The sequence below is a fragment of the Hemitrygon akajei genome, chromosome 13 (assembly GCF_048418815.1).
Source record: "Hemitrygon akajei chromosome 13, sHemAka1.3, whole genome shotgun sequence".
Lineage (NCBI taxonomy): Eukaryota > Metazoa > Chordata > Chondrichthyes > Myliobatiformes > Dasyatidae > Hemitrygon > Hemitrygon akajei.
This window is the reverse complement of record NC_133136.1, coordinates 43488482-43501110: the sequence shown is the minus strand read 5'-3', so window position 1 is coordinate 43501110 and position 12629 is coordinate 43488482. Positions and strand designations below refer to the sequence as shown.

The 12629-nt window shown below is 41.5% G+C and overlaps 1 protein-coding gene across 3 annotated transcripts in view; it reads left to right on the top strand.

Annotated features, from left to right (window-relative positions):
• The window catches only part of elovl7a (ELOVL fatty acid elongase 7a), a 60852-nt gene that overhangs the window by 9596 nt on the left and 38627 nt on the right, over positions 1 to 12629 (top strand). Inside the window, exon 1 of one of the 3 annotated variants that reach the window (XM_073064492.1) lies at positions 2079 to 2171. The exons of 1 other annotated variant lie outside the window; for it this stretch is intronic. The gene's annotated coding sequence lies outside the window, so the exon portion shown is untranslated. Of the gene's footprint in view, positions 1 to 2078; positions 2172 to 3383; positions 3560 to 12629 lie in introns of those variants that run through there. One more of the 3 variants, XM_073064493.1, reaches the window with a different exon arrangement.

The following is a 12629-nucleotide window of genomic DNA, read 5'->3' as shown; positions in this document are numbered from 1 at the left end:
CATGGCAGTCAAAGCTCAAACTGGGCATGGCACCTGCTGATGATTATATAGGACCCTGGTCAGACCCCACTTGGAGTACTGTGCTCAGTTCTGGTTGCTTCACTGCAAGAAGGATGTGGAAACTATAGAAAGGGTGCAGAGGTTATTTACCAGTACAAGGATGTAGCCTGGGTTGGGGAGTTTGAGTGAATTTGGCCTTTTCTTCTTGGAATGACAGAAGATGAAAGGTCACCTGATAGAGGTGTATAAGCTGATGAGAGGCATTGATAGTGTGGATAGTTAGAGGCTTTTACCCAGGGCTTAAATGGCTAGTACAAGACGGTACAGTTTTAAGGTGCTTGGAAGTAGGTACAGAGGAGATGTCAGGGGTAAGTATTTTACGCAGAGAGTGATGAGTGGGTTATGGGTAACCCTAGGTAATATCTCAGGTAAGTTATGTTTGGCACAGCTTTGTGGGTCGAAGGGCCTGTATTGTGCTGTAGGTTTTCTATGTTTCTATAGACACTGTCTACATTTCTCACTGCCTCAGTGAAGCAGCAAAATCAAAGATACCAACCACCCTGGACATTTTGTCCTCTTATTCCCCCTCCATCAGACAGAAGATACAAAAGCCTGAAAGTACATAGCACTAGGGTCAAGGGCAGACTTTATCCTGCTGTTAAAAAACTATTGAGCTATAAGATGGTCTCTTGACCTCACAATTTACCTCATTAGGGCCTTGCACCTTATTGGCTTTCTCTATAATTGTGACACTTTATTCTACAGCCTGTTCTATTTTTCCCTTGTAATAATGAATTGATCTAGAATCTAGATGAACTGCACGCACAAGAAATGTTTCATTGTACCTCAGTTCATGTAACAATAATAAAAAACCAATTTACAAATTTAAAATGTGTAATGCTCCATTTTGGCAGGGTTTTCTGATGTGGGCGGAATCCCTTGCTAAGAATTGAAAAGAAACGTTGGTTGACATACTGTAGCTGTGTCAAGATTACAGGTGGCCCTGCGCTTCCATATAACAGCAGTTATTGTTCCACAAAATAAACTATATATCTATACACACGCACACAAAATAAATATAAACAATGATGATAATGCAATTTCTGGGATAAGTCAACATGCAATATACATTACGAAATAACCATAATTGCTGCAAATCATTTGCTACGATGTGTTAGTTATCCGTCCAACCCAGTTGCAACATTTCATAGGTGGTTTTGTATTTTCGTTTCTGAATATAGTTTATTGCACCATAAATTCCCAAGTAAGCATTATTTTTTTAAATGGCCTTACGTGAATTATTGATTCAAATTATCAAATCATAAATTCCCATTCTGGTTCCACGTGGAGTTATTAACTTCACTCGTTTATTTAAAGCTGAGTCATTGTGGTACATTATTAAATCGAAAATTATAATTGTACAAGATCGTACATGTTAAATGATACAAACCAAAAAGTTGCTTTTTAATTTAAGAACAAATAACAGCTTCAAGTCTGTCCGCAAAAATAAACCTTTTGGGGCAGTTCTTGGCGGATCTTGCAGACTCAGAGCCCTGTGTTCAGTATGTGATCACAGCCTTCACTCACAATGGCTGGCGATCTCCAAATTCCACCTGAAACCTAATCACAAGGCAAAGAGAAAAAACCTCACTTCATGACCCGTGGGTAAATTGGAAGATCTAGTGTGCCAGATTACGTTCAGGCTCTGTTTTAAATAAACGAGTAAAGATCGTATTTCGGTCAGTTTAAGGTTAACTACTTTAATCCATTAATGTGGCATTTCTCAGTTTGCGGCGACAATGATGAATTAACTTGACTCCATTGCATTAATAATAGTTCATTATAGTGGGCGATAAAACCTGGTTACTAGGATGTACTGTACCAGGATTTCTTAAGAAACTTCCGGAGAAACTGGTTTTTGAAACAACGAACCTGGTGTGTGTCATACCTCGACAATGAAGTGAGCTAATTGATTCCTGAAGCACGCCTGCACCTGGTTCGACCGCTCTCGCTGCCGCTCTGAATGCTAATTAAGAAAGCGCAGCCAATTACTTGCAGCCCAAGTTCAGTGTTAGATTAGTTCCACCAATGACGCCAGGAGGTACGCCGGTAAGGATAGCGTAAGGTGTTTCGTCGTCCCCTCTTCATTCACGCTTAACTTCGTTAAACAGGTGGGAACATTTTAGTTGTGACTTTGTAGTTTATTTTATGGTTCTCAATTATCTGAAAAGTAATTCAAGCAACTACTTTGCACGAAGTTTATATTTTACGCGTGTTGCTGTGAACACGTTTAATTTGTATTTTCTTATCCCTCACGCGAAGTTTTATTCAATTGATTCTAATTTTAAAGAACCCTAGGACATATGTAATAACGCTGTTAATAACATCATTTAAAAATAATACGCTGCAACTCACTTGATTTGTCCGTTTATGAAATGGTCTTGAAGATTTTCAAAAGTCATTCAAAACGAGGTGGCGTTAGTTTTGCTTTAATGACTTTGCATGAAATTGTTTTTTGTTTTCATAGAGGTATGTTGCTGTTTACTCGGATCATACTGATAAGGGAAATTTTGATATTTAATCTGCTTCAATGTCATTTCAACTTTGGGAATAGTAATTAAGTATCTGGTCTTGCCTTGATGTTTAGAATTGCTTGAAATGTGCTTCTATTAGAATTACAAATTTCCATTACTGGAATTAACAAATTCTGAACATCCTACGGGATCCAGCTCACCTCTCTGCCACTATTTTTTCCCCATTTATTTCCTCCCTACCATTTTTCTAATCCTTCCTTTGAGGCCATTGGACCCCATTTAACTGGCATTAAAGTTCAAAGTGAATTTATTTTCAAAGTACATATGCTACCCTGAAGTTCATTTTCTTGCAGGCCTATTTTATAAAAACTATAAATTAAAGACCCAATGAATGAATTTTATTACTTTAAAGTGAAGCTTTAAGCCTGACAAAGTGTATGCCTGTCATTTAAAGCAAAGAAGAACTCTGCCTTTTGCTTTTTTTCCCATTCACTGGCACTGATTTCAAATAATTGGTTAACTATCAAATCCACTTGGTTTAATGTTTCAGTGTATAAGATAATACAGTGCAGTGCAGGCCTTTTAGGCTACCATATCTTTGCCATATCTTCCAGTCAACTGCGTGTGGTCTGTATTCCACTATTCCTTGCCTGTTTGTATACCTGTTTAATTGCCTCTGAAATGTTGCTATTGTGTTTGCTGTCACTTTTGTTGGCAGCACATTCCAGGCAACTACCGTCCTCTTTGCAAAAAAACGTTAACTTTGCCCTCTCATTTGTATTTGATGTTTTCATCCTGGGGGAAAAAGACTTGGGCTAACTTTACTATTTTTCCTTTTTGCATTTGCCCTCAACTCCAATGCATCCAATTATGAGAATCCAAGTTTGTCTTATCTCATTGCATCTAAAACTCCCAAGACGCCTTCCTGGCAAAATGGTGATGAGATACAGTACTGCAGATGCTGGAATCTGGAGCAAAAACTAACTTAGAAGAATCCTAGGTGTGCAGCGTTTGTGGAAGCTAAGGTTTGGCTAATGTTTTGATTTATCCTCCTCCTCCGCTTTCAGTCCTGACACGGGCACTGACCCATGATGTTGACCATCCCCCAAGCCTCTACAAATGCTGCATGACCCACTGAATGTCAGCAATTGTTTTGTGTAACTTCCGGGTAGACCTCTTCATCTTCACCAAAGCTTGTATATCCTTCCTATCGTGTAGTGACCAACTCCACAAATTACTTCATGTTTAATACTCTATTGCAACAAGAGTTCTCAATTTTTATACAGTGTGTCCCACCTGATGAATACCTGCTCTGCCTTTACTATCCTATGGACTTGTGCTGTCATTTTCAGGGAGCAATGGCTTTGCATCCCCAAGGTCCTGTTGTACATCATCGCTTAAGGCCCAGTCATTGATGGCATCTTTTCCTCTAGTATTTCACTTCCCTATATGCAGTACTTCACTATTGTCTTGATTTTTAAACTCCATCTGCTCTATTTGTGCCTCCATCTCCATCTGAAGTATGTCCTGCTTTATTGTTTGACAACCTTCCTTGCTATCCACAACTTCAGTTTGTCCTGACTGCAAGTATTAATCACTCAATGTAGATTTTCATCAAGATCATTAATGAAAATACATTTTGCAGACGAGATCCTAGCACTTGTTCCTGAGCACCACAAATGGTCATAAACCTCTAGAGAGAGGAACCCTTTGCTATCTTCTGTCTTCTGTGACCAAGCCAATATTGTATCTAATTTACCTGTTTGCCTGTTTACTGTTGACCTTTTGTGACTTTATCTCCTTGGCCAGCATACCATGAGGGATCTGGTCAAATGTTTCCCTAAAATCAATGCAGATTACATCCACCACCCTATTCTTAGCAATTATGTTCATCACTTGTAACAAACTCAAATTTGTGATGCAGGATATACTGTACACACCATATGACACTACCATGGTGATGGTTCCTCCTTAATCCTGAGTCCTACTTTGATGGCTTCATTGCGCGAGCCTTCCAGGTGTCCGCTCTGAGTGCAACTTTGCAATTCTCTAATTGATTATGCAAGAATGCTTCCTAATCATTAACTCATATTGATTACAAGCTACTGCCTGCTTGCCCCCAAATAAATTGAGTTTTGTGCCCACCAAAACGACAGGCAATTAGAGCTGAGTAAGCCAACAATACTAACAATCTTTGTGACATGAGGGGTATGTCATTTGGGAGAAGGAAGCCAACAGTGAGGCTGGTGAATCAATAACATGCAATAAAAAAAATGGTGGATATACTGACTCCATTTTCGCATCAGTCATCACTGTGGAGGACAGAGCAAAGAATCCTAAGATGCATGCTTCGGCTAAGTTCACATCACGGGAAGGAACATGAAGAAAAAAATCTCAATCACTAGTGATAAAGTATTAGAGAAACTTGTGGGGCTAATGGTAGGCAAATTGCCAGGATCCAAAAACTGGAACAGGAGGGGTTTGAAGGAAGTGTTTGCAGAGATGGTGGGCTCATTTTAAAAACTCGGAGTTCTAGTGCGTTATCGGAAGGTTGGTTGTTTTTTTTTCCCAGTGTGAATCCACAATTCAATAAGATGAGACATAGGAGCAGAATTAGGCCTTTTTGACCCATCGAGTCTGTTCTGCCATTCCATTATGGCAGATTTATTAATCCTCTGTACCCCATTCTCCTGCCACCTTCCCGGTAACCTTTGGTGCTCTTACTAACCAAGAAACTATCAGCCTCTGCTCAGCTTCCACAGCCATCTGTGGCAATGAATTCCACAGATCAGTCACTTGTGTAACAGTGTAGCGTCCACTATATGGGCATACAATCAGTAAGCTATCTGGTGAATTTATATTTATTTTTTAATTTTTTTGTGCTGCATTGGATCTGGAGTAACAATTATTCTGTTCTCCTTTACACTTGTGTACTGGAAATGCCATTAACCAATCTTGAATCTATTGGAAACGTCCTCTCCACATGCACTCTATCTAGGCCTTTCAATATTCAATAGATTTCAATGAGCTTCTACCTTGTTCTTCTCAACTCCAGTGAGTACAGGTCCAGAGCCATTGAGAGAGAGAGAGTGGAGGGAGGGAGGGAGGAGGGAAGATGGGCATTAGGGAACTATCAGTTGCATTTCCCTTGGGTTCAACAAGGAGTGTGGAAAGGGGGACCTTGCAACATGGGCAACACAGAAAATGCTGGCCGAGACCTGAAACGTTGACTGTGTTTCGTCCTATAGATGCTGCCTGGCCTGCTGTGTTCCACCAGCATTTTGTGTGTGTGTTGCTTGAATTTCCAGCATCTGCAGATTTCTTCATGTGTACATGGGCAACAGCTTGTTCTCCATATTGTACTCCCCTGGCTTGCATATTCAGACAGCTAGGACACAATATTCATAGTCAACTGTGACTGACAGAGGCCTCAGACTCAGATTTAATTTTTCAAAATAATTCTTATTGTAATTTATAGTTTTTCTTGAAATTACAATGTACTGCTGCTGCAAAACAACTAATTTCATGACATATGCCAGTGGTATTAAATCTGATTCTGGTTTGTTTAACATCTATTGTTGGTAATAGACTTTAAATAATATTTAAGATGCTAGTCAATAATCAATGAGGAACTATTTGATCATTTAAGAAAGCTGAGTATAATCAATTTTATCAATGTAGTTTTATAAATAGTAAAGCATGTTGGACAAATTCAGTTGAATTTTCTGAGGATGTGATATGAAGAATTGATTGAGCAAAGCCTGTTGAAGTAGTGCATTTGGATTTCCAAAGGGCATTTGACAAATTTGCCACTTAAGAGACTGATGCACAAATTACAAGCTCAGAATATGGGTGGAAGTATATTATCATGAATTTGTTGTGCCTGCTCGAAATCACAGGAGAAACACTGAAGCTAGTGATATAGAAGTGTTTTTTTTAGCACAAGCATTCATCATTCTGAAGACATTCTCTATAGAACCTCACACACCCAAAGGTACATCCCATTTTTTTATGCCCTTAAGATCAATGGTAACAGTAGCTGATACAGTCACTGTGATATTGTTTCCTTCGTATTTTGGGTTGACAATGCTTCTTTTGAATTGAATATCTACAATGATGGATACCTCTTAATGTTCAAACACCTTTGTTACAAAGTATTTCACACAAATAATCAAAAAGCTTCTGGGGGCAGCAATCCCAGACGCCCAAAATTAATGTTATCTGGTCTGCCTCTGAGTGTACAAGTGCCATAAGTACCTAAAACTATTAGTTGCCTATACTTGTGACCATGTTTGATATGGTAAGTGACAACGTCCATCTGGTCCGCCAGCTTGAACTCTAGTCACAATGGTGCAAGTAATTTGCACATGCTGCCTGGTTTGATGTAAAATAGTAGAGCGGTATTAATTGGCTTAATGTTTGGTTATTACATATGCAATGTCTTAATCTGTAGAGCAGCCTGTTCTTTTTACTTCAGTTTACTGCTTGCAATTTACAAGAAAAACTGAAGGCTTATTGCAAGCTTCCTGAACCTATTTATTTTTACAATAAGAACTGAATCCTGATTCTTGTTTGAATTAACATCTGCAACATTCACATAACTCTAGAATACTCCAAGAGATTGAAATTGATTACCACACAGAAAGCAGCGTTAGTGTAAATCAGGCTGGAGGGATATACCACATATCATATCCCAGGCATCCTCTATCGTTGACTATTTGCAGAAATAATCTAGAGGAAGGAACAAATGTGAAGTTTTCCCATGATACAAAAGTCACTGGAAGGGCGTGTTGTAACAAGGATATTGTGATTCTGTTGTAAGATGCGGTTAAATTGAGCTCGACTTTCGCTGGAGGGTTATAGCTTTGAAGTGAGCTAACGAGTGCTTCTTTCCTCGCTCAGTTAACATCTAACACCCACAGCTGATGCATTATTTTTGAAATGGTGTGTATTGAAATACATCGTACTGGAGTTAAACTTGGGATACTGTTGCTAAATCAGTTTCATTTCAATGTTTAAGCATTTTCTTAAACAAAGTTTAATAATTTTGAAGTGGTGTCTATTGAGAATGCATTTTTACTTTCCTTCCCCCAACTCCACCCTTTGTTTTAAATGTCTCCAAGGTAGGAACACAACATTTACCTTTGGATATGTAAATAGTTGTGTGATTGTATTCCTTTCTACACGCCCTTTGCAATGAATCAAAGTAAAAATGGAAGTATGTACTGATATCCTGGTTCCTTTTTCTGGCAATAATATTTTTTTCATAATGTTCTCAATCTTGAAATGATCTTTTACTGTGTCCAAATAGATACAAAACTTTTCAGTTGTCTGGGCAATTTTTTTGTTATTGCCTTGAATACCAAGGCCTTGTTTTTTTTTCACAACGTGCAAGCTGACAGCAGGGGTTTAGACCATGCTGTGGCCATAAAAACTCACTGGCATCATGCAGGAAGAGAAAGATGTTTGGCATGTCCCTTTGATTATCGGCAGTTGATTGGTGGACCATAGAAAACATCCTATCCAGATGCATCAGAGCTTTGTATGGCAACTCTCCTGCCTGTTACAGCAAGAAATTGCTGGGAGTTGTGGACACAGCTCAGCACATCACAGGAACCAGGCACCCCCTTCCTGGATGCTGTCTACACTTCTCGCAGCCTCGAGAGCAAGCTTGGGCTCAGATTCTACCCACCCTGGAGACTTCCTCTACTACTTCCTCTAACCCCCCCTTCCCCCACCGCCTCCCCCCCCCCCCCACCCTCCATCAGCAGAAGATACAAACACGAGGAAATCTGCAGATGCTGGAAATTCAAGCAACACACACACAAAATGCTGGTGGAATGCAGCAGGCCAGGCAGCATCTATAGGAAGAAGTACAGTCGACATTTTGGGCTGAGACCCTTCGTCAGGACTAAGAGAAAAGATAGTAAGAGATTAGAAAGTAGGAGGGGGAGATCTAAAATGATAGGAGAAGACGAGGGGGAGGGGTGAAGCTAAGAGCTGGAAAGGTGATTGGCAAAAGGGATACAGAGCTTGAGAAGGGAAAGGATCATGGGAAAGGAGGCCGAGGGAGAAACAAAGGGGGAGGGAAGCACCAGAGGGAGATGGAGAACAGGCAGAGTGATGGGCAGAGAGAGAGAAAAAAAACAAACAACTAAATATGTCAGGGATGGGGTAAGAAGGGGAGGAGGGGCATTAACAGAAGTTAGAGAAATCAATGTTCATGTCATCAGGTTGGAGGCTACCCAGCCGGTATGTAAGGTGTTGTTCCTCCAGCCTGAGTGTGGCTTCATCTTGACAGTAGAGGAGGCCATGGATAGACATATCAGAATGGGAATGGGACGTGGAATTAAAATGTGTGGCCACTAGGAGATCCTGCTTTCTCTGGCAGACCGAGCGTAGGTGTTCAGCAAAATGATCTCCCAGTCTGCGTCGGGTCTTACCAATATATAAAAGGCCACACCGGGAGTACCGGACACAGTATACCACACCAGCCGACTCACAGGTGAAGTGTCGCCTCACCTGGAAGGACTGTCTGGGGCCCTGAATGGTGGTGAGGAAGTGTAAGGGCAGGTGTAGCACTTGTTTCGCTTACAAGGATAAGTGCCAGGAGGGAGATCAGTGGGAAGGGATGGGGTTGGTGGGCGAATGGACAAGGGAGTCGTGTAGGGAGTGATCCCTGCAGAAAGCAGAAGGGGGTTATGGAAAGATGTGTTTGGTAGTGAGATCCTGTTGGAGGTGGCAGAAGTTACAGAGAATTATACGTTGGACCAGGAGGCTGGTGGGGTGGTAGGTGAGGACAAGGGGAACCCTATCCTGAGTGCGGTGGCGGGTGGATGGGGTGAGAGCAGATGTGCTCCTCCTCCCCTTCTTACCCCATCCCTTATTTATTTCCACCCTCCTATTTTTTTTCTCTCTGTCCCTCTCACAGTCACTCTTTGCCTGTTCTCCATATCCCTCTGGTGCTCCCTTCCCCCTATATTACCCCCTAGGCCTCCCGTCCTATGATCCTTTCCCTTCTCCAGCTCTGTATCCCTTTTGCCAATCACCTTCCCAGCTCTTAGCTTCATCCCTTCCCCTCCTGTCTTCTCCTATCATTTTGGATTTCCCCCTCCCCCTCCTACTTTCAGAACTCTTACTATCTTTTCTTTCAGTTAGTCCTGATGAAGGGTCTCGGCTGGAAACATTGACTGTACTTCCTATAGATGCTGCCTGGCCTGCTGCGTTCCACCCACATTTTGTGTGTGTTGGCAGAAGATACAAATGCCCAAAAGCATCAGGCTCAAAGGACCGCTTCTATCCTGCTGTTATAAGTTGATTGAAAGGTCACTAAGTTTAATGAAAATGGACTTGCAAGATCAGTTTTGCAAGGTACCTTAGTATATGTGACAGTAATGAATCAATTTGCCATTCAGGCTGTTCTGAATTTGGTCAATCCTTGGTGTGTCATCAGTGTTGCACAGAAATGCAGGTCAGTGCAGTCTAATGTCTACAGTGTAGGTGGTAACACCGGTAGTCCTTGAATTCAACCAGGGTTGTGAGGCACAACCTGTCTCAAAGCCACAATCAGCGTAGATGTCTCCAAACACTCGTAAATCCCATGTCTAGAATGCCCTTCAATAGTTTGCTCACCACTAACATGAGACTTGCTAGTCTATAATTCCCAGGATTATCCCTATTACTTGGAATAATGGGTTAATTTATGTCACCCTCCAATCTTCGCATACCAATCCTGTGGCCAAGGGATACCAAAGAGTATTGCCGAAGGCTCAGCAGTCTCTTCCCTTCCTGTAGTAATCTGGGGTATATCCTGTTTGGTCCTGGGAACTTTTCTATCCTGATGTTATTCAAAAGCTCAAACACATTCTCTCTTGTGTTAACAGGTTCCAGTTTACTAACCTATCTTATGCTGTCCTCTTATTTGTCAAGTTCCCTCTGACTGAATACTGAAGCAAGGTATTCATTAAGGCCTCAGTTGCCAATTCTTACTCTGGAATGTTTCCTCCTTTATCCCTGACAAGTTCTACCTCCCTCTAGTCATCCTGTTCTTCATGTACATGTAGAACAGATTGGGGTTTGCTTAATCCTACTTGCCAAGGCCTTCTCGTGCCCCCTTCTAGCTCTCCTAAATTGGTACTTGATCTCCTTCCTGCCTGCTTTATTACTCTAGAGTCCTGACTGATCTTTACTTTCTAAATATTAGGTATACTTTCTTCCTCTTGATGAGATATTCTATCTCCTGCCAACCATGGTTTCTACACCCTACCATCCTTTCCAAGCCTCAGTGGGACAAATCTACCCAGAGCCCCATGCACCCCAAACAAACAGCACATTTCTGTTGTGTATTTCCCCAAATACATTAGTTATCAATTTTTGTTCCCAAGTTTCTGCATAATAGCACTTTTATTCCCCCCTCCCTCAATTAAATCTTTTCCTGTACAGTCTGCTCCACTTCCTGTACAATTCCATGGTAAAGATCAGGAGGTTCTAGTCACTGTCTCCAAGCTGCTTGCCCACTGAGATCTGTCACCTGACTAGGTTCATTGCCTAGTACTAGATCCAGTATGGCTTCTGCTCTAGTTCCCTGTCTACATATTGTGTCAGGAATCCTTTCTGGACACACCTACCAAATTTTGTCCATTTAAACCTTTTGCACTATGGAGATGCCAATCCTTTGGGGAAGTTGAAGTCCCTCATGAACCCTGTTTGCACTTTTCCAAAATCTGCCCTCTGCGCCCTGATCTGCTCCTGAATATGTTTGGGGAAGGGGCTGGTGTCCGTAGAATACTCACTATTGATAGCGCCTTGTTTGTGACAGCATAGATGATTTCGCCACAATGCATTATTTTTTCTGCAGTTGTGATACTATCCCTGAATAGCAAGGCCCTCTCCCCCCCCCCCCCCCCAACTCTTTCACATCCCTCTCTGTCCCTTTGGAAATTTCAAGCATCAGCAACCATTCTGTCCTTGTGATGGCCACAACAATGCAGTTCTGTGTTCATCACCTTTGTTCCTGATAGTTATCACATTAAAACACACACTTCAACCCATCCAACTCACAACACACATGCCTTGTCCACTAACTATCCTTCCTTGCAGTCTCTACACTTTACACCAACTGCTCTATTCTCTAACCTATCACTCCAGTTCCCATCCCCTGCCAGCCTAGTTTAAACGCTTTCCCCAATAGCTTGATAACAAACCAGCCTGGAAGGAAGTGGTCGGCCCCCGAATTCAGGTGTAACCTGTCCCTTTATATTTTACCTCGTAGGGATTCACAATCTGTAACTACCCCCTGCACCAATTCTTCAGCCACACATTCATCTGCCATATCTTACTCTTGCCTTCACTGGTAAATGGAATTTTAATTTCTGATCTTAACTGTTTAAGATCAGGAATAAAAATCCCATGTACTTTGGGTTCAGATGAAGGGCTTTAACCTTTAATAGTCAACTGTCCATTTCCCTCCATTGATACTAAGTTTCTCTAGCAGTTCATTATTTTTGTTACTCTGGATTCCAGCACTTGCAGTCTCTTAAAGGCCCATTAATTTGCTGAATACTTTTTCCGCTCAAGATGGGGCTTTAAAGTTTTCTCCCCCATATGAGATTGGAAAGGGTTTGTATTGAGGGTAATGCCAGAATTGTAATAGGGGAATTCAATATGCAAGAGGATTAGGAAAATCAGGTTGGTGCCAGATTGCAAGAGGGTATTTGTTGAATGCCTACGAGTTGGCTTTTTAGAGCAACTTGTGCTCGAGCCTACTAGGGGAAAGGTTATCTTGGACTGGGTGTTGTGTAATAATTCCAATTTTATTAGTCAGCTGAACATAAAGGAACTCTGAGGCAGTGATCATAATATGATTGAATTTATACTGCAATTTAAGAGCGAGAAGAAAATGCATCAGTATTGCAATGGAATAAAGGGAATTACAGAGGCATGAGAGAGGAGCTTGCTCAGGTGGATTGGAGTGGGTTACTGGTGAGGATGACGGCAGAGCAGAGATGGCTGGAATTTCTGGGAATAGTTCCCAAGGTGCAGGATAGATGTGTCCCACAGAAGTTCTCAAATGGCAGAGCGAGGCAACCGTGGCTG